Raw genomic sequence first — 23,229 nt, 5'->3', positions numbered from 1 at the left:
CAAATCCTTATCAATAAGTTTTAACCTACTTCTGAACCTTTTTTTCCCTATTCTCTTAAAACATTACAGCTAGAAACCACTTAATTTCTTTCCGACATCATTCTGACATTCATTAATTTTACAGTGTTTCTGTAGATAGTCTTTATTTTTATTTTTTAAATAAATTTTATTAATTTTCATCCAGTTATACATTTTAACCCGAATACAACAAATTATGCCTGTTTTGAACTTCCTTCAGCGTCTCTGAAAGTCATCCATTTTTATATCTTTAATACGCAGTCCCTTTTTTCATAGATAGAAAATTTTCTGTAGATAGTCTTTAAATTTCTTCCAATCTTCCGCTGACTCTTTTCCCGGGTCTCGGATTCTGCCGGTCATTTCTGCTAATCCCATATAGTCTATCATCTTCATCTGCCATTCTTCCAGAGTGGGTAGATCCTGTGTCTTCCAGTACTTTGCGAGGAGTATTCTTGCTGCTGTTGTTGCGTACATAAAGAAAGTTCTGTCCTTCTTTGACACCAATTGGCCGACCATGCCCAGGAGAAAGGCCTCTGGTTTCTTCAGGAAGGTATATTTAAATACCTTTTTCATTTCATTATATATCATTTCAGAGAAAACCTTAATCCTTGGGCATGTCCACCAAAGGTGAAAGAATGTACCTTCAGTCTCTTTACATTTCCAACATTTATTATCGGGCAAATGATAGATTTTTGCAAGCTTGACTGGGGTCATGTACCACCTGTAAATCATTTTCATAATATTCTCTCTTAAGGCATTGCATGCCGTAAACTTCATACCTGTGGTCCATACCTGTTCCCAGTCAGCAAACATCTTGTCCAACATCTTGTGCCCATTTTATCATAGCAGATTTAACCGTTTCATCCTGAGTGTTCCATTTCAGCAGCAAGTTATACATCTTTGACAAAATCTTAGTTTTGGGTTCTAACAGTTCGGTTTCTAATTTTGATTTTTCCACCTGGAAGCCAATTTTCTTATCCAAATTATATGCCTCCATTATCTGATAATAATGAAGCCAATCTCACACTTTGTTTTTTAGTTTCTCAAAACTCTGCAGTTTCAGTCTATCTCCTTCTTGTTCCAAAATTTCCCAATATTTCGGCCATTTGGCCTCCATATTGAGCTTTTTCTGAGCTTTTGCTTCCATTGGGGACAACCACCTTGGGGTTTTATTTTCCAATAGATCGTTATATCTTATCCAAACATTAAACAATGCTTTCCTGACAATATGGTTTTTTATATATATATATATATATAAATATTTATTAAAGTTTTTTGAATACAAATGCATAAATAATAAACAACATTACTTATATCATAACATAATTTCGTCACTTCTTTGGACTCCCTCACGTCTCCCGCTCCCACTTACATCGTTAAAAATTTTTTTCCAAGCAAATTACCATCTTGTTTACAATCTTATATCCGCTCATTTAAATAGAATCTAGCAGTTCTCCAAAAGGTTTATATTTTCCTTAATCTCACTTATCGTCAAATTCAGATCTAATTCAGTGGTGGACAATTATTTGTGATCTAGCATCCTTCTTAACATTCAACCAAATTACAATATTTTTGTAAACAAATCTTAAATTTCTTCCAGTCCTCTTCAACCCTCTCTTCTCCCAGGTCTCAGATTCTGCCAGTCATCTCGGCCAGTTGCATATAGTCCATCAGCTGCATCTGCCACTCTTCCAGTGTGGGTAGATCTTGAGTTTTCCAGTTTTTTGCGATGAGTATCCTTGCTGCCGTTGTTGCATACATAAAAAATGTTCGATCCTTCTTTAGCACCTTCTGGCCGACAATACCCAGAAGGAAGGCCTCTGGTTTCTTAGTGAAGGTATACTTAAATACCTTTTTCAACTCATTATATATCATTTCCCAGAAGGCCTTCACTTTAGGGCAGGTCCACCAGAGGTGAAAGAATGTTCCTTCATTTTCTTTACATTTCCAACATTTATTATCAGACAAATGGTATATTTTGGCAAGTTTAACTGGGGTCATGTACCATCTATATATCATTTTCATTACATTTTCCTTCAGAGCATTACATGCAGTGAAGTTCAGCCCAGTGGTCCACAACCTTTTCCAGTCCTCAAACATAATGTTATGCCCAATGTCCTGAGCCCACTTTATCATAGCCGATTTAACCATTTCGTCTTGTGTATTCCATTTTAACAGCAAGTTATACATTCTTGATAATACCTTAGTCTTTGGTTCTAACAGTTCTGTTTCCAACTTCGATTTCTCCACCTGGAACCCTAACTTTTTATCATTTTTAAAGACTTCTTTAATCTGAGCGTAATGTAACCAGTCTCGCACTTTATCCTTCATTTTCTCCAAACTCTGCAATTTCCAATTGTCTCCATCTTTTTCTAATATTTCCCAATATTTTGGCCATTTGGCCTCCATATTGGGTCTTTTTCGGGCCTTAGCCTCCAGAGGTGAAAGCCACCTCGGAGTTTTGTTTTCCAATAAGTCTTTGTATTTTGTCCAGACATTAAATACTGCTTTCCTGACAATATGGTTCTTAAAGGCCTTATTGATATTAACCTTATCATACCATAAGTATGCATGCCAACCAAAAGCATTGTTAAAACCTTCCAGGTCCAGTACATCAGTGTCTTCGAGAAGTAGCCAGTCTTTTAGCCAGCAGAAAGCTGCGGCTTCATAGTACAGCTTTAAGTCTGGCAGGGCAAAGCCCCCTCTTTCTTTCGCATCAGTTAGTATCTTAAACTTAATTCTGGGCTTTTTGCCCTGCCAGACAAATTTAGATATGTCTCTCTGCCACTTCCGGAAGCACTCCGTCTTGTCCACAATCTGCAATGTTTGAAACAAAAACAACATCTTTGGCAATACATTCATCTTAATAGCAGCAATTCGGCCTAACAAAGAAAGCTTCAATTTTGTCCAACTGTCCAAGTCTCTCTTAATTTCAGACCAACATTTTTCATAATTATCCTTAAATAGACTCAGATTTTTTGCTGTTATATTTACCCCTAGGTACTTTACTTTTTTAACCACAGTTAGTTCTGTTTCTCTCTGAAACCGTTCTGACTCTGTATCTGTCAGATTTTTTCCCAACACCTTAGTTTTCTGTTTATTTAGTTTAAATCCCGCCACCCGACCAAAATCTTGAATCAATTGTAATACTCTTTTTGTACTAGATTCTGGCTCCTGCAGGGTCAGAACTAGGTCATCTGCAAAAGCTTTAAGTTTGTATTGTTTCGCTCCGACCTGAATCCCTTCCACCAACCAGTCCCCTCTAATCATATTCAAGAGCACCTCCAAAACCGATATAAATAGCAAAGGGGAAATCGGGCAGCCTTGTCGTGTTCCTTTTTCAATTTTAAACTCTTCTGTAACCACATTGTTAACTATCAATTTAGCCTTTTGTTCTGAATATATTGCATCAATCCCATTCTCAAAACCCCGACCCACTCCCATTTCTTTTAAATTTCTCTTCATAAATTTCCAAGAGATATTATCAAAGGCCTTCTCCGCATCTATGAAGATTAACACTGCTTTTGTATTTATGTCTGTTTGCAAAAGTTCCAAGATGTCAATAATGTTCCTTGTATTTGCAAACATGTGTCTACCTGGGAGAAAGCCTGCCTGGTCTTTATGAATTACTTCATTTAGAACTTTTTTAAGTCTACTTGCCAAAACATCTGCAAATATTTTGTAATCCACATTTAAAAGGGAGATGGGACGGTAGTTCTTGAGTTGTGTCTTTTCCGACTCCGATTTAGGTATCAATGTGATAAATGCTTCCTTCCACGATTCCGGCGCCCTCTTCCCCTCCATAATTTCATTGCTGACCTCCATCAGTGGTTGTATCAAGTAGTCTTTTAATGTCTTATAATACTTGGAGGTCAGCCCATCTGGCCCTGGAGATTTGCCCAGTTGCATGTTCTGAATGGCTTTTTCAATCTCTTGACGTGTTATTTTGCTGTTCAGGAGTGATCTATTTTCTTGTGACAATTTTTAAAGTCCATTTTTCTCCAAAAATTGTTTAATCTCAACCTCGTCCTGCGGCCCTTGAGTATATAATTTTTTGAAATATTTCTGGAAACACTTTCTGATCTCCGTGGGGTTCTGAATGTTTCTTCCTTCAGTTTCCAGATTTGTAACTGTATTTAATTTTTGTCTCTTCTTCAACTGCCAAGCTAGCAGTTTCCCACATTTATTTGCCGATTCAAAAGTTTTTTGTTTCATTAATTTAATTTTCCACTCTATTTCCTGATTTATCAGTTTGGAATATTGTGCTTGATGGAGTTTGATTTCTCTCAAAATCGGCTGTGACTTCGGATTTGATCTTAACTTCTTCTCTAATTCTTTTATTTTCTCCAAAATCTTATATTTTCTGTCGTTTTGTATCCTTTTCTTTACGGCATTCTGTTGTATCAAGAACCCCCTCATCACAGCTTTACTTGCATCCCAAATAGTTCTTTTTTCCACCGTAGTGTTCATATTTATCTCAAAGTAGTCCTTCAAAGCCTTCTGGGTCTTCTTAATAATCTCCTGATCTCTAAACAAATTGTCATTCATCTTCCATCTAAAGGAGCCGGTTGGTAATAGTATCATGTCCATTTTCAGTGCGTTATGGTCGAAGCAGGTCTTTGGGCAGATTTCCACCTTTCTGACCTAGGGTGCCAGACCTCTAGTTATCCATATTTGGTCGATTCTTGTCCAAGTCAGCTGGGCTTCAGAGAAAAATGTTCCTTCTTTTCCCAAGGGGTTCTTCGTTCTCCAGATGTCAATCCAGTCCATATTGTCTGTCAATTCAAAAAAGGTCTTTGGTAGTCTGCCGTCACTTCCGGAGGCGGCGCGAACGGCAATGGCTGCCCTCTTCTAACCGGGAGAGGGAAGCTCCGCTGAGAACGGGTCGTCCGCTGCGGCGAAGCAGAGACCCTTTTCGGAAAACCACAGGCGGCAGAAGCCTGTGGTCTCGGGACCCGGCGGGCGCCAGGAGCAGCCCCCAAAACGTTGAAGGAACCCCGTAAGGGGGTAGCGGCGCTGTAGGTCGTTTCGCAGTCAACGGAGCGAAGCCGCGCTGCTGCTGCCAGTGAGCGCTGACCTCTCTTCCTGAAACTTCTGATTCGGAAAGCAACAACCCGTGAGTAATAAGGACTTTACAAAATTTTGAGACCCAAAAACATTGAATTTGGCTGAAAGCGGAGTGACGAAAAACAGGAAGTCCGTCTTCCGCTGACACTGAACTTCAAAGTAAAGAGCTGGAGGAGTGGAGGCAAAGAGTGACTTTTAACTTAACTGATCTGGGCACCCATGGAAATTATTTTTAAGCAGAATAAGGACTTTAAGCAACTGATTTTATGACTTTTATTTGGACTGTGATACCTTTCTTCTATTTGGATTACAACTTAAGCAAGAAACCCAGGTGCTGGAACTGCCTGAGTAACTGAGCAGCCAGCCTGCAGGGTTGGATACTTTGAACTTAAACTTTGAAACAATCTGAGGGAGTTTGGACTGGCTACTTTGAAGCACTTTTTGGAATACCAGTAAGCACTGTCTGAAACACTGTGGCTTTTTAAATACTAACTCGGCTAAAACCTATCTTATTGAAGGTTCCTGGACATTAAATTAGATCTTATTAATTTTATTGGAATTGATCTCTTCCCTAAAGACATTTTAAGCTCCCCCTAGAGGATTTGGGATTTACAGCAGTGACATTGTTTTACTTTCCTTTTCCCGGCCTCCTGTTTGACTGTTACCATCTGGGCCGTTGTTTTCTCATGGGAACAACTCAGCTTGACCTTGACTTTTAGATAACTTTGGAATGAGTGGTGCAAGAAGAAGGGCAGCAAGAACCAGACAAACAACCTTAACAACTTTAACCGCAGCCTCTCAGGCACGCAGATCATCTGTGCCTACTTTGCCTTCTGAGGAAGAAGCTGCTTCTCTGCCACGGGCAGGGGAGGGAGAAACTGAGGAATTACAATTGGAAGATATGGCCTCAGGAGCAACTGGCTCTATTTTAGAGAAAATTCTTGAAAAATTGGAATCTTTGGATAAAAAAGTCGACCAGCAAACAGCTAAAATCGATCAAAACACAGAATGTTTAAATAGATTAACTGGACAAGTTGCACAGAATGTACAAGCAATTGGAGAACTGAAGGAGGCTGCAGGTGAAAATCGGAAATTGGCTGAGGATACCAGCCAAAGACTGGGAAATTTAGAAAAAGAGGTAAGACCACTCAGTAAACAAGTAGGTGAACATCAGACCTATCTTTCCATGATAGAACTGCGGAACAGGGAGACCAACTTAAGGATAAGGTCGGTACCAGAAGCAGAAGAAGGTAACCTAGCTGAGTTTTTGACTAAAGAATTTTCCAAGTTTTGGAACCTAGAGGAAAAAGATTTCAAAATCATATCAGCCTTCAGGCTTGGAAGACTTATAAAGAAAGAGAAGCCCAGAGACTGTTTAATAACATTGAGATCAAAGGAGGAAAGGGACAAGATTTTGGGCCTGCATTACGGAAAGTCACTGGATATCTTGGACAAAAGAATTGAAATCTACAAGGATATTCCTAAACAACTGCTGGACCTTAGATCTGACTATTTGGAACTAGTAAGACTGTTGAGGAGCAACTCAATCATCTTCAGGTGGGATTTTCCTCAAGGATTATCTTTCACTTTTAGAGGGAAGAAGATTAAAATCAGAACACTGGAAGATAGAGACAAGTTTCTGATCGCGTACGGAGAGGACCTTCAAAAAGGACGAACTACCCTCGGGGCCTGGAGCACCAGAGGTACCTGCACCCTTGGATCCTGAAGATCCAGCGAATAAGGTACCACCCCCAGAAAAATAACCAGATTTATTCAGGATGTCTCTGCAACTTTTGAGCTGGAATATAAATGGCTGTAACATCCCGGAAAAAAGGAGGAAATTTTTTCATATATTAAAAAGGGAACAATTGGACATTATTTGTTTACAAGAAACACACGTGACTAGGCTCCACAGAAAAGTGTTAATAAATAAAAGACTTGGCCAGGAATTTATATCTTCAGACATGGTAAAGAAGAGAGGAGTGGCGATATATGCAAAAGAGAGCCTGTCACCTAAATTTTTATTTAAAGATGAACATGGAAGAATTCTGGCAATCGAAATACAACATCAAGGAGAGAAGATTCTGATATTAGGAATTTATGCACCAAATGAAGGGAAATCGGAATTTTATAAGAAGTTGCATGAGATCATGCTGGACTATCTGGACTATGACAACATCATCATGATGGGAGATATGAACGGGGTCGTATCAACTAACATGGATAAGTCACAAAGCCAAAATGTCACAAAAGACAATATGGTTTTTAAATGCTTTATGTGCTTTAACCTTGTCATACCACAAATATGCATGCCACCCAAAAACATTATTAAAACCTTCTAAATCCAAAATGTCTGTGTTCTCAAGAAGCAGCCAGTCTTTCAACCAGCAGAATGCTGCTGATTCATAGTAAAGTTTAAAGTCTGGCAGGGCAAATCCGCCCCTTTCCTTTGCATCAGTTAATATCTTAAATTTTATCCTGGGCTTCTTGCCCTGCCAGACAAATCTAGAAATATCTTTCTGCCACTTCTTGAAACAGTCCATCTTGTCCACAATTTGCAATGTTTGAAACAAAAACAACATTCTAGGCAATACATTCATCTTTATAGCTGCAATTCTGCCCAACAAGGAAAGCTTCAAATTCGACCAAATTTCTAAATCTTTTTTCACTTCTATCCAACATTTTTCATAATTATCTTTAAATAAATTCCCATTTTTAGCAGTCATATTGATCCCCAGATATTTCACTTTCTTCACCACAGTCAGACCTGTTTCATTCTGAAACCTCTCTCTTTAACTTATTCAATTTAAATCCTGCCACTTGACCAAAATCTTGAATTACCGGTAGTTCCAAAACCCTTTTAGTACTAGTTTAGTACTAGTTCTGGCTCCTGTAACGTCAATACTAAGTCATCTGCAAATGCTCTGAGTTTGTACTGTTTGGCTCCGACCCAGTCTCCGGGATCTGAGCCTTCTTCCTTTGTGGGTTCCCCAGCTGGTGCCTCCCCCCCCCCCCATCACCCAGCCAGTCCATGACAGCAAAAGCAGCCATAGCAGTAAAATCAGTATGATAGTAATATACACTCTGGTCCTCTGGTAGGAAAACTCCCTAGCAGCAGGATTGAATAATAACTTATGGGAATATGGAAAAGTACTATCGTCTCCAAACCCCAGAATAAGCTGGAGCTCTGGGGTTGCCCATGGGGTTCATGATTGAAGATGCGCCCCCCAGGAGACTTCGCTGGTACCTGCAGCCCCTCCTTCCCCATCTTGCAAATAGGCTTGGGGGCAAATTCAATTTCAGTATTTCAAGTTTTTTCCAGAATGTGTAGGGGCAGGGATGAAGTTCTGTTGAATATGTAGTGTTTGGAGATCATACGGTGGGGGGGGTGAGTTTGGTGTAAAAACCATCTTGCCCGCTTGAGTAAACCAACTCCAGGGCATGAGCTAAGTAGCAGCAGGGTAGGGGCCACGTGTAGAGAAAGTCCCGCACTGACGTCAAAAACACACACAGAAGAAGCGGGAGTTCTTCCGTAATAGTTTACTGAGCTTTCAAAGCCTACAGTTCTCACTGGGTCCCCAGTGAGGCACAAAACTTAGCTCCTGAGAGCAAATCCAGTTTCAGCAGTAAAATCATACAGCACAAACAATATCTAAGTCAGGCACACATACCAGCAGAAGGGAGCAAGGGAGGAAAGAGGCTGGAAGGACACAGGGCAAGGGATGTGTGTGTTTCGTTTCCTGTCGTCTTGGACGGAAGTCAGCAACTCTGCATCTGCAGGGGCTTCAAATACACGTCATGTGTTTAAGACTGATTTCCTGCTGAGTTCATTGCTGTGAAGAAAAGAGTGGACATTGAAAGGAACACGTCCTGCACTCCATACATCTAAATGGGTTCTTCCATGTGAGAGTCCCTGGATGTTCCTTAAACACTCCTTTGTAAATAAAGCACTTTTTGCAATCTTTTCATTTAAACCGCTTCTCCTCTTTGTTGATGGTTTGTAGGGTTTCAACTCCTAAACTTCTTCCTGTCAGTGAGTCTGTTGATTTTGAACTTCCACTAGGACTGAACCTCTATCTATTTTCCTGATATTTATACGGTTTGTGTTTTATGTGAGTTTGTTGACATAAATCAAGGGTTCCACTCTGACTGTTGCTCCTTCCACAGTCCATACATTTAAACAGCTTCTCCCCTGTGTGTCTGCTGATGTTTTCTAAGGTTTCCACTCTGACTGAAGCTCTTTCTGCACTCCATGCATTTATATGGTTTCTCCCCTGTATGAGTCCGTTGATGTGTTCTAAGGTTTGCGTTGAAACTGAAACTCTTTCCGCACTCCATGCATTTATATGGTTTCTCCCCTGTGTGAGTCCGTTGATGTATATTGAGGTGTCCATTCTCACTGAAGCTCTTTCCGCACTCCATACATTTAAATGGTTTCTCCCCTGTATGAGTCCTTTGATGTATATTGAGGTGTCCATTCTGACTGAAGCTCTTTCCGCACTCCATACATTTAAATGGTTTCTCCCCCGTGTGAATCCTTTGATGTTGTCTAAGGTTTCCACTCTGATTGAAGCTCTTTCCACACTCCATACATTTATAGGGTTTCTCCCCTGTATGAATCCGTAGATGTTTTCTAAGGCTTCCATTATCACTAAAACTGTTTTCACACTCCAGACATTTATATGGCTTCTCCCCTATGTGAATCCGCTGGTGTAATTTAAGGTCTCCATTCTGACTGAAGCACTTTCCACACTCCAAGCATTCAAATGGTTTCTCCCCTGTGTGAGTCCGTTGATGTATACTGAGGTGTCCACTCTGACTGAAGCTCTTTCCACACTCCATGCATTTAAATGGTTTCTCCCCTGTGTGAATCCGCTGGTGTAATTTAAGTGCTCCATTCCGACTGAAGCTCTTTCCGCAATCCATACATTTATATGGTTTCTCCCCAGAATGAGTCCATTGATGTTTTCTAAGGTTTCCATTATCAGTAACGCTCTTTCCGCACTCCATACATTTATATGGTATCTCCCCTGAATGAGTCTGTTGATGTTTTCTAACGTTTCCATTAACAGTAAAACTGTTTCCACACTCCATACATTTATATGGTTTCTCCCCTGTGTGAATCTGTTCGTGTAATTTAAGGGCTCCATTCTGACTGAAGCACTTTCCGCACTCCAGGCATTTAAATGGTTTCTCCCCCGTGTGAATCCTTTGATGTTTTCTAAGGTTTCCACTGATACTGAAGCTCTTTCCGCACTCCATACATTTAAATGGTTTCTCTCCTGTGTGAGTCCGTTGATGTGTTCTAAGCTTTCCATTATCACTAAAGCTTTTTCCACACCCCATACATTTAAATGGTTTTTCCCCTGTGTGAGTCCGTTGATGTATGTTGAGGTGTCCACTCTGACTGAAGCTTTTTCCACACTCCATACATTTAAATGGTTTCTCCCCTGTGTGAGTCCGCTGATGTAAACTTAAGTCTCCATTCTGACTGAAGCTCTTTCCACAATCCAGACATTTAAAAGGTTTCTCCCCTGTATGAATCCTCTGATGACTTCTAAGTGTATCACTCCGACAGAAGCTCTTTCCACAATCTAGACATTTAAAAGGTTTCTCCCCCGTGTGAGTCCATTGATGTGTTCTAAGTTTATCACTCCGATAGAAGCTCTTTCCACAATCCAGACATTTAAAAGCTTTTTCCCCTGTGTGAAACTGTTGATGTAAACTTAAGTGTCCATGTTGACTGAAGTTCTTCCCACACTCCCTGCATTGGAATTCTTTCTTGCCCATGTGAGTCCGCTGATATGTTCTAAGTTTTCCACTACCGGTGAAACTTTTCCCAAACTCCATACCTATAAATGGTTTCTCCCCTGTTGGGCGTCGTTGATGTGAACTATGGGTGCTCATTCAATGAAGCATATTCTGCATTTCACACATTTTTTTTTCTATTCCTAATGATACGAAAGGTGCCCCATTCCCTGGGGTTTGAAGTGTCTCCTCCATCTCATTCTTAAGAGTGGGAGGAACGGAAATCCTTTTTGGGTTTCAAGGAAGAGAACTAAGGGAAAGAGAACACATCAAGCTCCATTAGCACCTTCTCCTATTTCAACATCTCCTACATTCCCCCACCTCCTACCCATGTTCCCAATTTTGAGGAAATGAAGTTGCAATGTCACCAAATGATAGTAATTCATGAGCAACTTTCAAATTCCTCAATTAATAGAGCAGCTTGATTTTTTAAAGAATGATGTGCTGTCTGATCTTGTGCCCGTCTTCTGATGCAGGAGTATCCTAAAATGACACTGAAAAGCAGGATATTCAAGGCTAATAGATAAACTGTACTTAGTGGAATATGTAGTACCTTGAAAATGTACTATTGATTCACTAATGGACTGAGGTTGTGTTATTTCTGGGGAGATGAAATTATTCCTGTTCTGTCTTAAATATGATAATCATACGATGTCATGGGGTGTTAGGGGAGCATTAGTACCTTTGGTGGGGGACATGTCAGGCACCTTCTGGGGTAATCTACCCACCATTGGTCCCCACCCTGCACTCAGCTCTCACCTGTGGCTTCCAGAAGCTATCAGCATGCAACAGGGGCCACGATCCCAGGAACGGCTTCAACCGGCCGGCTAAACCAGGTGAGGATACCTGATGGGTCTCAAATCCTTGGTGGGTTGGGGAATTCTGCTGCAGGTGAAGGCAGGCCCTGGTGGATGGAGAGGAGGAGAACAACAGTGAATCCCACAGCCAAGAAGGCAGATTCTGCCCATCCTGCAGAGGAAAGTGAGGGCAGATGGGCCTCATCAACCAGGGAAGGGAACCCTTCGAGAAGGAACACTCTGGTTGTGATACTTCGGTGCACTCCCTCACTTCCTCTTGAGTTATCTTCAGGAGAAGAAAATGCTATGGAGGAAAACCTACACAAATTCAGAGTGGATTTGCAGCCAAGCTGGTGCCTAACATACTGCTCTGCTTTCCTTGGGACCATAAATGCCAGGCTGAGAAGGTGGTCTTGTTGTCTAGGCAGCCCAGGACCCCCAAACACACTGCCCAGGCTCACAGTGCTGCTAACACAGCAGTTTCAGGGGGAGCGATGAACTCAGATCTGTGTATCAGAATCTCTCCAATGTGGAATATGTAAAACAGAAGTGCTGTTTATATCATACATCAATTAAAAAGTATTCAGAATATTTGTCTTTTGAAGAAAAGACCACCAAGTATCCGATGGCCCCTTCAAAGCTAATGAAAGTCTTGTGCCTGGAGCTTTTGGGGGTGCAGGACCAGAAAAGCTTCTGCCACCATTATCCTTCCAATTGGGATTCAGGCCTCATCATACGACAGAAACTGCCCTGGTTGTGCTGGTTGATGATCTCCAATAGGCTAGAGACCAAGGGCAAAGCTCTTTCCTGGTTCTGCTGGATCTCTGCTTGGAGACCTTTGACCATGGTATCCTTCTGGACCCTCTAGGGGAGCTGGGGGCACTGCTGTGCAGTGCTTCCCCTCCTTCCTCCTGGGCCATGTCCAGAAAGTGGTGTTGGGGGATGAGTGTTCAGGCCCCTGGGTGCTCACTTGTGGGGTGCCTCAGGGCTCTGTCCTCTCCCCATGCTTTTTAATATCTATATGAAGCCGCTGGGGGAGTTTTGGCTGGTGTTCACACGCATGTGGATGATACCCAGCTCTTCTCTTTTAAATTGGAACCAGTGAAGATGAACCAGTGAATGCCCTGTGTTGGTGCCTGGAGGTGGTTTGAGGATAGATGGTGGCTAACAGATTGGGGTTGAATCCTGACAAGACAGAAGCACTGTCCCTGTGGGACAGGGGGCAGGCAGACCCTACCAGCCTGCACACTGTCTCACTAAAGTGGCGCATGCTCTGGTTATCTCCTGCTTGGACCACTGCCATGCGCTCTACATGGTGCTACCTTTGAAGGTGCCACAAAAACTGCAACTAATCCAGAATGCAGCAGCTGGACTAGTAACTGGGAGCAGCCGCCAAGACCACATATCATTGGTTCTAAAGGATCTTCCCTGGCTTCCAGTGTGTTTCCAAGCACAATTCACACTGTTGGTGCTGTCCTTTAAGTGTCACGGCTGCATTTTTCAGAAAAAGGAAAGTGTTGATCTAATGTATACACATCATTCCTAGTCTATTGGTTCAAGAAGGTTCTGGTGGTTTTTCTCTGTGTGATTCAAAGTGGTGTTTTCTCCAGCTGGAACATTTTAGCTGATAAGGGAGTTTCCTTTGTGCTGAGAGCGGGTGGTGGGATCAGTTGTAATGAGATTATGCTGAACCTTCTTGTCTTTGGGAACCAGAAGAAGCTGGTTTAAACTGGAGTGAGCCAGGCTTGTTATCCAGTCCCAAGGTTACTCTGACACTGAATATGTTTATAAATTGCAGTATTGAAAGGTGCCTGGTCCCACTTCCTATTCTGCTATTCTCTACTCTGCTTGTCTGTTTCTTACTTGAGTGCTGTTTTGACTGTAAGTTAAGTTTTTGCTATCTTTTGCCTTCAGTGCTAAATTTCTCTGCTGAATGAATTTTTTGTTGCCTCTGAGTGTTTTTTCCTACTCTGCTAACTAAATGTCGGTCTTGGAGATCGTTACGGAGGAGCAAGATCTGCGACCTAAAGCCCTAAACAGCCTCGGCCCTGTAGACCCCCATCCTTCAGTCTGAACACTGAGGTCTTCCTGTGAGGGTCTTCTGCTGGTTCCCTCCCTGCAAGAAGTGAGGTTACAGGGAACCAGGCAGAGGGCCTTCTCGGTGGTGGCAGCCACCCTGTGGAACACCCTCCCTTCAGAGGTCAAGGAAATGAACAACTATCTGACATTTAGAAGATAGTAGAAGGTAGACCTGTATTGGGAGGTTTTCAATGCTTGATGTTTTAACATCTTTTATGTGTACTGGAAACTGGCCACAGTGGCTGTGGAAACCCAACCACATGGACAGGATATAAATACTGCAATCATTCTTATTACATTGTGATTTTCTGTAGTTATTTTGGAATTTGTACTGCAATATCAGCTCAAGAAATGTTAAGGGTGGAGAAAATGACAGGGTTGTCATAAACTGTAATCCCACCCACAAACTCTCATTCGCATACAGTCTGTAAATTTGGGAAGGTCACACAGCTCACCTGTGCTAATACTGGCAGTCTTTGACCTGCATAGGCACCCTGCGTGTAGAGCCTCCAGCCCCAGGCACTGTCTATCATGAAAATGGGTCCTTTGACTGGGAAGATTCATGCAGTCGCTGTCATCGGATGCTGATGGGTTGTATCTCAGCTTGTCAGTCACTCTGACACTGCCTTCAAAGAATAAGAGGAACAGAAATGCTTTTGAGGTGCAACTTCTGTATCAGCCCTGAGAGGCATTCCATGGACTCTGCACCCCTGTTTCTGATGACAGGTGTACATCTTCCTCATCCTCAATGAACCAGGCAGTGAAAGAGACACAAAGATGGAAGCCTGAGAGAGAGGAAAATGTTTCTGGCTGCTTCCTGGGTGGGATTGCGGAAACCAAGAGCCGCTTTCGAGAAGGCCTCCCCCCCCCTCTCTTCCTCTCGGGATTTCCTCTCCTCTCCAAGAGGACCCAAGGTTGGACTGGGCAGAGGATGGAGATTGCAGGAAGGAAGAGAAGGGGGGACAGGACCCCCCCCCCACTTTCCAGGGATCCCTCTCTAGTCGCTTTGAAGGAGTGGCCGATTCCTGGGCTGGATGGAGAAGCCAAGGAGGCCCCTCCAGAGATTCCCCGCGGGCGCCACGATGAAGACGTCTCCTCAAGGACTGGTCTTCCTGTATATCTCTCCCCACCCCCCACCCCCAATGCTGCCCTTCCCCGCCCCAGGGATGCTCCCCCTCCCCACTTCCTCGACCCCCTCCCTCTTTCCCGGAGTCTCCCCTGCACCCAGAGGCCGCCTTGGCGGGGCTCACCCCTCGCCCCACCTCTCCATCCAGAGGACACCCCCCCCCCCAACATCAGCCACACGGGGGTCTCTATCCAGGCGTCCCTCGCGCCCGTTAACCCTTTCATGGCCCGCCTTTCTCCGTGCAGATCTCACATGGCCCCAGGGATGCCTGTGCAGTGGAAACGGGGCAAGGGGTCCTCGTGGGCGCCCCATGTCTGCCGCTGCCAAGGCGCCTAGGGGGCGAAGGAAAGCCCCCTTCGCAGCATGCGCGCAGGGATCCAGGCCCCACGGAAGGCGCTTTGGGGACCTGGCGGGGGTCTTTGGGTCCTTCTCTCCCCTCCCCCCGCGACCCCTTTACCTCTTTGTCCTCGCTCCCAATTCTCCTTTCCTTTCCTGCAACATCCCCGGGGGGGGTCCCCTCCCCTTTCGGAAAGCGCGCCCCCCTAGAGCTACGGCGCAGAGCAGCAATCCGGAGTGGAAGCTCCACTTGCGGGAGAAGCAGGCAGTTTGGGAGGGGGGCTCATTCCCGGAAGAGAGGTCGGATGGCGAGGAGGAGGAGCAACATATTGGGGAGGGGATTTGGGGTTGTGGGGCGGGGTGGGAGGAGGATGTGCCGGGAGGGGAGGGGAGGAATAGAGAGGGGGCGGGGAGGAAGGTTATTCCCTTCCCGTTTTCCTCCTGTAGATCAGAAGAGCGGGGGAGGGGCTGATGCTGGCAATCCAATTACAAATTGGGGTCCCCCACCCCACAATGTTTATATTGCAAAATCCTTCCTTCCCCCACTCTACGCCACGAGCCGTGCGCCCGTGCTTTAGGTATTGGTGCTCTTCAGACCAGGATGGGGGGGACAGTTATACGACTCCACCAAAATTACTTTGTGACACATTTGGGATGTATGGATGTTGCTGTGAAAAAATGTATTGTGGGAAATGGGGAGAAAACAACAGAGGCCCACCAGAGACTATTGAGAAGCAAAGCAGCTAGTAAGCCTGATCTTTATTGCTCTGTTGCAACAGGGTGCTCCCCTCACCCGCAGGAGGGAGGAGGAACCCAGAACAAAAGTGTGCCTGCCCTTATATAAGTCGTTAAGAGTCGTCAACAGGCTCATCGCAGCTATCTGCCAATCACCCATTCCCACCACCCTTCTGAGTAATACCCCTCCCCACCTTCTCACTATATAGAAAGGTCTGGTGACTTCTGTTTCAGTGTATCTGAAGAAGTGTGCATGCACACGAAAGCTCATACCTAGAACTAACTCAGTTGGTCTTTAAGGTGCTACTGGAAGGAATTTTTTTATTTTGTTTTGCCCTTATATAGACATTTTAAGTTCCCTCCCTGAAGTCCAAGACCACCCCCAGAAACATAATGCATACATCACAGAAAGGGCGGTCTACATCAGAAATCTGAGTGCTTTGTTTACCTCCTGCCTGCCAGGTTACCTGTTTAATGGCCAGTCTTTTGTAATGATGAATATTTATTTCCTGTGCCAGGTCACAGCCTCACACCCTATTCATATCTTAAATGTGCCCTTAAGAGGTGGTTGGAGGATGGATGGCAGCTAAGAGATTGAGGTTGAATCCAGACGAGGGAGGCAAGTGTGGGGGACTCCCGGTTCCTGATGGCGTAACAGTGCCCCTAAAGGACCAGGTCATCACCTTTGAGTATTGGGGTCAGTGCCCCTATTCCTCCAGCAGGGGCGATTGTGGGGCTTCCTCGCCCGCTTCCATTCAGCTCCGCCATTCCCAAAGGGCAATTCTTCTTCAGCCATTGTGGGAGCAGACGGGCTGGAAGCTGAAGCGGCTTCCCTTGGAGTAGGCTTTGTTTCCCTTTCTGCTGACCTCAGTCTCTTGGATTGTGGCCAGCTTTCCTCTTCCATTTTCCTGAATGCTGAGCTGTGTTGGATGTATAGCGAAGTGAAATTCACCCCAGAACTTTTCCGCAGGGTTCCCTCTGCAACACAGAAGGATGGGGGGAGGGAGGAACACGTACTAATAAACGAACACTCCTGTGAATGGAGAGAAGCAGAAAGTGGAGTCCCCCATAGATCAGTATTGGGACCCGTGGCTTTTCAACTTCTTCATAAATGATCTAGAGTTAGGAATGAGCAGGGAGGGGGCAAAGTTTGCTGATGGCAGTAAATCGTCCAGGGTTGTTCAAACAAAGAGAGATTGTAAGGAGCACCAAAAAGAGCTCTCCAAACAGGGTGATTGGGCTGAAAATACAGTTCATTGTCAACAAGATTAAAGTGATGCATGTTGGGGGGCAGGGAAACACCCTCTTAATATCATGTGCAGGATCATGAGGTCTGAACTGGGTTTCTCTGTGTGCTCTAGAAGACATGGGGAGAGGGGAGCTGGTCACAGCAGGAGTGTCGTCTCCCTGGATGCTTCAGCAGCCGGCCTCCTCTGGGTCTCCTGGCCCCCCTCCTCTCCTCCCTCTGAGCCTGAACTGCTCTCTGCCCCAGCCTCTTCCTGCTCACCAAACCCAGTTTCCTCCTCAGCTTGCAACATCTTCCCTCCCGTTCTGCTCAATTTCCTCCCTCTTTCTGCTCATTGCCATCCCACCACCAGTCCCCAGGCTCTGAGCCTTCTTCCCATGGACGTCCCCCAACTGGTGCCTCCCCCTCCCCACACCCAGCCAGTCCATGACAGCAAAAGCAACCATAGCAGTAAAATCAGAATGATAGTAATATACACTCTGGTCCTCTGGTAGCAAAACTCCCTAGTAGCATGACTGAATAATAACTTCTGGGACTATGGAAAAGTACTATCTTCTCCAAACCCCAGAATAAGCAGGAGCTCTGGAGTTGCCCCATTGGGTTCATGAGTGAATACGGGACCCACCAGGAGACTTCCCTCGTACCTGCAGTCCCTCCTTCCCCCTCTTGAAATTAGGCTTGGGGGGAAATCTCCCATTCAATTTCAGTATTTCAAGTTTTCTTCAGAACGTGCAGGAGGCAGGGATGAAGTTCTGGAGAAGAAGAAGTGTTTGGAGATCATGCAGAGTTTGCGGCAAAAAACGTCTTGCATGTTTGAGTAGAGCAACTCCAGGGCATGAGCTAAGTATATCCGGAGTAGGGGCCACGTGTAGAGCAAGTCCCACACTGACGTCAAAAACACACGCAGAAGCAGCAGGACTTCTTCAGTAATAGTTTACTGAGGTTCAAAGCCTACAGTTCTCACTGGGTCCCCAGTGAGGCACAAAACTTAGCTCCTGAGAGCAGATCCAGTTTCAGCAGTAAAAAAATTTAGCAGACAGGAAATCTAAGTCAGGCACACACACCGGCAGAAGGGAGCAAGGGAGGAAAGAGGCTGAAAGGACATAGAGCAATGTGTTTTGTCAGGGAATGGTCTGAAGCCAAATATGGGGGAATCCATTCTCAAGCAGATCAGCTTTCCTCAGAAGAGGAGCTGGAGGGGGAGAAATGGCCCCCCTCATTTCCAGTGGTCTCAGAAGCAGGGAGGGACGCAGACACAGAGCAGATTAGACAGGAGTTACCTAGTTGGAGATAATGGCAAGAGAAACAGACTCAGCTGGCCCTGAAGCAGGAAAACGGATTTCCTATGAGTGGAACATGAGTGGAACAAAGTGAGATTTTTGAGAGATCAAGAAGAAAATCTACAAAAAGAGGCTAAGGAAAAAGAGCCGAAGGCACCAAAACCAGGAATATTAGACCCAGCAAAGCCCCCTTTGGGACTGGATAAATCAGAGAAAGCGACACCACCGACAGAACAAGAACAATTACTAGGAGCAGTTGGAGGAAAAGTAAAATAACTACATCATGTCTCTGCAGGTATTAAATTGGAACATCCAGGGCCTCAATTCCCCAGACAAGAGGGAAAGTTTTTCACCTGTTGAAAAAGGAACAATTGGATTTGATTTGTTTACAAGAAACCCATGTAACTAGATTACACAGAAAAGTACTGATCAATAAAAGATTAGGCCAAGAATTTATTTCATCAGACAAGGTTAAAAAGAGAGGAGTTGTGTTTTATGCGAAAGAGAGTTTATTACCAAAATTCATTTTTAAAGATGAACAAGGAAGATTTGTGGCAATTGAAATACAATTTCAAGGAGAGAAACTCTTGATAGTAGGAGTTTATGCACCAAATGAGGGGAAATCGGAATTTTTTAAGAAACTGCATGAGACGTTGCTGGACTATTTAGACTGTAATATTATTTTGATGGGAGATATGAATGGAGTGGTGTCAACAAACATGGACAAGTCAGAAAGACAGGTAATAACAAAAGATGGAAGACTACCAAAAACGTTTTTTGAGATGACAGACAATATGGACCTAATTGATACTTGGAGAACAAAAAACCCCCTAGGTAGAGAGGGGACCTTCTTTTCTGAAGCCAAACTGACTTGGACAAGAATTGACCAAATCTGGATAACCAGAGGAATGGCTCCCAAGATTCGAAAAGTGGAAATCTGCCCTAGAACTTGCTTTGACCATAATCCTGTGAGAATGGAAATGAAGTTAACACCGACTGGTTCCTTCAGATGGAGGATGAATGACACCCTGTTTAGAGATCCAGAAATAACCAAGAAGGCCCAAAAAATCATGAAATATTATTTTGAGATAAATTTGAAAACTACCATTGAAAAAAGAGTAATCTGGGACGCAAGTAAAGCCGTAATGAGAGGGTTTTTCATCCAACAGAATGCAATAAAAAGGAGAACTCAAGATGAGAAAAAAGAAAAGATTTTGGAGAAAATAAGAGAAGGAGAGAAGAAACTTAGAGTGAAACCAAAGTCGCAGGAAATTTTGAGAGAAATAAAGTTATATCAAGTACAATATATGAAACTGATAAATCAAGACATAGAATGGAAAATCAAACAGATGAGACAAAAGACTTTTGAATCAGCCAATAAATGTGGGAAGCTGCTAGCGTGGCAGCTGAAGAAAAGACAAAAGTTAAATACCGTTACAAATCTTGAAGTGGACGGAAAGAATATACAGAATCCACAGGAGATTAGAAATTGCTTCCAGAGATACTTTAAACAATTGTATACACAAGGGCCACAGAATGAGACTGAAATAGACCGATTTTTGAAAATTAATGGATTACAAAAAATTTCTCAGGAAAATAAGTTATTGTTGAACTATAAAATATCTGAACAAGAAGTGGAAGGTGCCATTCAGAATATGCAATTAGGCAAATCTCCAGGACCGGACAGGTTAACCTCCAAGTACTATAGAACTTTGAAAGACTACTTAATTCAACCACTAAAGGAGGTTTGTAATGAAATTATGGAGGGGGGGAAAGCACCAGAGTCGTGGAAAGCAGCTTATATTACACGTATACCGAAAACGGAGTCTGAAAAGACACAACTTAAGAACTACCGCCCCATATCTCTCTGCTCAATGTGGATTACAAAATTTTTGCAGACATTTTGGCTAAAAGATTGAAAAAAGTACTAGCAGAGGTGATACATAAAGATCAAGCTGGCTTTCTCCCTGGTAGACACTTGTCTGATAATATGAGGAATATAATTGATATTTTAGAAAAGTTACAAGTGAACATCAATACAAAAGCAGCTCTGATATTTGTAGATGTGGAGAAAGCCTTTGACAACATTTCTTGGACCTTTATGAAGAAAAATCTTCAGGGGATCGGGGTTGGTCAAAGTTTTGAAAATGGTATAAGTGCAATTTATTCAGAACAAAAGGCTAAATTGATAGTTAATAATGTGGTGACAGAAGAATTTAAGATGGAGAAAGGGACACGACAAGGCTGCCCAATTTCCCCACTGCTTTTTATTTCGGTCCTGGAGGTCCTGCTAAACATGATTAGAGGGGACCAGTTGATCCAGGGTATTCAGGTCGGAGCTAAACAACACAAACTTAAAGCTTTTGCAGATGACTTAGTATTGACATTACAGGAGCCGGACTCTAGTACTAAAAGGGTTTTGGAATTAATCCAGGAATTTGGTCAAGTGGCAGGTTTTAAGCTGAATAAGTTAAAAACTAAGGTTCTGGAGAAAAATTTAACACCGATTGAGAGAGAGAGGTTTCAGAAAGAGACAGGTTTAACAGTAGTAAAGAAAGTAAAATACCTGGGGGTGAACATGACAGCTAAGAATGTGAATTTGTTTAAAGATAACTATGAGAAATGCTGGTCAGAAGTGAAAAAAGATCTTGAAGTATGGTCAGGCCTGAAGCTTTCCTTGCTTGGTCGAATTGCTGTTATTAAGATGAATGTATTGCCAAGAATGTTGTTTTTATTTCAAACATTGCAAATTATAGACAAGATGGACTGTTTCAAGAAGTGGCAAAGAGATATCTCTAGATTTGTCTGGCAGGGCAAGAAGCCTAGAATAAATTTTAAGATACTTACTGATGCAAAGGATAGAGGTGGATTCGCCCTGCCGGACCTTAAATTATACTATGAATCAGCAGCATTTTGCTGGTTGAAAGAATGGCTGCTTCTTGAGAATACAGACATTTTGGACTTAGAAGGTTATGATAATGTTTTCGGGTGGCATGCATATTTGTGGTACAGCAAGGTTAAAGCACATAAGGCATTTAAAAATCATATTGTCAGAAAAGCATTGTTTAATGTCTGGATAAAATACAAAGACTTTTTGGAGAATAAAACCCCAAGGTGGCTATCACCTATGAAAGCGAAGGCTTTGAAAAAACTTAACATGGAGGCCAGTTGGCCAAAATATTGGGAAATCCTGGAACAGGAGGGTGACAAATTGAAATTGCAGAGCTATGAGAAGCTTAAAGATGAGGTGCGAGACTGGCTACATTATTTTCAAATAAGAGAGGCTTACAATTTGGATAAAAAAAAATTGGCTTCCAGGTGGAAAAATCAAAATTAGAAACAGAACTGTTAGAACCCAAGGCAAAGACATTATCAAGAATGGAAACCAGAGGCCTTTCTCCTGGGCATGGTCAGCCAATTGGTGCCAAGGAAGGATAGAACTTTCTTTATGTATGCTACAACAGCAGCAAGAATACTCATCGCAAAATACTGGAAGACACAAGAGCTACCCACTCTGGAAGAATGGCAGATGAAGGTGATAGACTACATGGGACTGGCAGAAATGGCCGGCAGAATCCGAGACCAGGGGAAAGAGTCGACAGAAGAAGATTGGAAGAAATTTAAGGACTATTTACAGAAATATTGCAAAATTAAGGAATGATAGAATGATGTTGGACAGAAACTAAGAGGTTTCCAGCTGTAATGCGTAAGAGAATATGGGGAAAAGGTTAAGAATTAACTAAAAGACTAATGGTGAGGATTTGCTGAGCTAACAACTAGAATTGGAATACAAAAAGGGGAGGTATGAGGAGGTCTGGAAAATAAGTTAGATGAAAATAAGGATTGGAAATTTATCTGTTTTTAAATGTTTTTTAGTTTTGTATTTTTGTTATTTTTTGTGCTATTTTGTTTTTTGTATAATTTTTGGAAAAGTTAATAAATATTTTATATATATAAAAAAAGACATTATCAAGAATGTATAACTTGCTGTTGAAATGGAATACTGAGGATGAAACGGTAAAGTCTGCTATGATAAAATGGGCACAAGATATTGGACATAACATAACATCATGTTTGCTGACTGGGAGCAGTTGTGGACCACAGGTGTAAAATTTACGGCATGTAATGACTTAAGAGAGAATATTATGAAAATGATGTACAGGTGGTACATGACCCCAGTCAAGCTTGCAAAAATTTATCATTTGCCTGATAATAAATGCTGGAAATGTAAGGAAAGAGAGGGTACATTCTTTCACCTTTGGTGGACGTGCCCATGGATTAAGGCTTTCTGGGAAATGATATATAATGAAATGAAAAAGGTATTTAAGTATACCTTTCTGAAGAAACCAGAGGCCTTTCTCCTGGGCATGGTCGGCCAATTGGTGCCAAAGAAGGATAGGACTTTTTTTATGTATGCCACAGCAGCAGCAAGAATACTCATCGCAAAGCATTGGAAGACACAAGACCTACCCACCTTGGAAGAATGGCAGATGCAAGTAATGGACTACATGGAAATGGCAGAAATGACTGGCAGAATCCGAGATCAAGGAGAAGAGTTGGTGGAAGAAGATTGGAAGAAATTTAAAACCTACTTACAAAAACACTGTAAAATTTATGAATGTTGATGACATTGGAATGAAATGAAGGGGTTCTAGTAATAAGGTAAAATAAGAATATGAAAGAAGGGATAAATATTAGATGAAAATTTGAAGATACAATATGTGAGGAAAAATAATT

At 42.8% G+C, this 23,229-nt stretch overlaps 3 protein-coding genes across 3 annotated transcripts in view; all 3 read right to left on the bottom strand.

Moving 5' to 3' along the window:
• LOC309351873 (uncharacterized protein) overlaps positions 1–14,246 on the bottom strand; it is a 41,540-nt gene extending 27,294 nt beyond the window's left edge. Inside the window, exon 1 of the mRNA XM_081880011.1 lies at positions 14,225–14,246. The gene's annotated coding sequence lies outside the window, so the exon portion shown is untranslated. The remainder of the gene's footprint in view (positions 1–14,224) is intronic.
• The window catches only part of LOC309351813 (uncharacterized protein), a 146,412-nt gene that overhangs the window by 98,983 nt on the left and 24,200 nt on the right, over positions 1–23,229 (bottom strand). The gene's annotated exons all lie outside the window — the stretch shown is intronic.
• The window catches only part of LOC309351827 (uncharacterized protein), an 88,979-nt gene that overhangs the window by 59,590 nt on the left and 6,160 nt on the right, over positions 1–23,229 (bottom strand). The window lies entirely within an intron of this gene.

Source organism: Podarcis erhardii (genome assembly GCF_964252035.2).
Source record: "Podarcis erhardii genome assembly, chromosome: 10".
Lineage (NCBI taxonomy): Eukaryota > Metazoa > Chordata > Lepidosauria > Squamata > Lacertidae > Podarcis > Podarcis erhardii.
The sequence above is the reverse complement of the archived record's forward strand: the minus strand, read 5'-3'. Positions and strand labels throughout refer to the sequence as shown.